Source organism: Phyllostomus hastatus, unplaced genomic scaffold, assembly GCF_019186645.2.
Source record: "Phyllostomus hastatus isolate PE091 unplaced genomic scaffold, TTU_PhHast_1.1 phas_contig_27, whole genome shotgun sequence".
Lineage (NCBI taxonomy): Eukaryota > Metazoa > Chordata > Mammalia > Chiroptera > Phyllostomidae > Phyllostomus > Phyllostomus hastatus.
The window spans coordinates 28,245-29,703 of record NW_025333829.1 but is presented as its reverse complement, the minus strand read 5'-3'; positions in this window follow the sequence as shown (position 1 = coordinate 29,703).

The following is a 1,459-nucleotide window of genomic DNA, read 5'->3' as shown; positions in this document are numbered from 1 at the left end:
GGAGTTCCATGTGGGGTGGACTCCTGATTTCTCATCTGGAAGGAGGAGACATCTTCCCTCGAGCCAGTGGGAGGAGTACCCCGACACAGCTGTTATCTGACTTTGCTCCTTGGGGGATACCAGGGGGATCCAGAGAAGGCAAAAACACAAAGGATGGACAGCGGCCAGGCTACCTTATGAGAGGGTGGCAAGACCATCTGGTAAAGAGGGACAGTGGTGAGGCTACCCCTCCCCTTCTCCTTTCTAGGCCTTGGGATGAATTTTAGGTTCCCCGTATAGTGGCCAAGCCTCCCCATCCCCTAGCGATATTGGGGCTAAGCTGTGTTACCAAATAAGGTCAGTCTTTCTTTAAGTTTTAAGGATCAAACTGTGACCAATTAGAAGGGATACCTCTTAAAGGGGTACCAGCAGGCACGGACTCTCGATTCCCCATCTAGAAGAGGGAAAAACGTCATAAGCTGACACAGGCAGTGGCAAGACTGCCCAGCCCTTCTTCCAGGAGGTTGAGAAAGAGTCTTAGTAGTTCCTGCATCTTTCTGGGAGCAAAAAGCTTAGCTTGGACTTAAGGTGCTAAACAGTGATAGCTATTCCCTGGGAGTAAGCTGGAAAGCAGTTTGTTTTCCCCTTAAGAGTGGCCTCCCCGACCCTCTCTGCTCTGCTCAGGAATCTGGGGGAAAAATAACTGAGATATCATGCTCGGACCTCAAGCAGTGCCTGAAAAATGGAAAGTTTTAAAATGTAACTTTGCCCCTCTGTGTTGGAAAGACAGGCAGGCAGCTTGCTGTTCCTGCAAGCTACTATGAGTTTGAATAATTTGTAGTGTTTCAAAAACTTGTATGTCGATTTCCCTTCTTTAAGACACACGTTCTAAAAATAAGTACAATGAGTTCCTTAAAAACTGAAGCCTTAATTAGCTTGCCAGACATTTGAATTACCCTATTGTTCTCAGGACCTGGTAGCTCCTAGGTCTAGAATTTTGCAGTGTTTCAAAGACTTGTGTGCTTACTTTTCCTCCTTCCAATATCTTCCCTTCCCATGCTGCACACGGATGTGGCATATATCTCTTTCCTTTATTGCTTCTTACGCTTCTCCTTCCTTCCCTTCCTTTATTCATTCTTTCTCCTTCCCTCTCCTTCACTTCCTTAATTCCTTCTTCTTCCTTCCTTCCCCCCACACAATCCTTCTTCAACTTGCACAGACCCTCTACGACTTACCTGAACCTTCTGCAATATACATACCCAACATTCTAAAGTAAGCATGATAAGTCCCCTAAAACTTAAGCCTGATTAGATTACCAAACATTTGGCTTAAGGAGTGTATTATGAAATGAAAAGGGGGGGAAACTTATGAATGAAGCAAATTTGAGCAACAAAAACTATAATTAGGAGAAAAGGACCTGGAAAAGCCAGCACTTTCCACAGAGGGCTAAAATCTTGCTTTCTCCTCTTGAGAGCTAAAC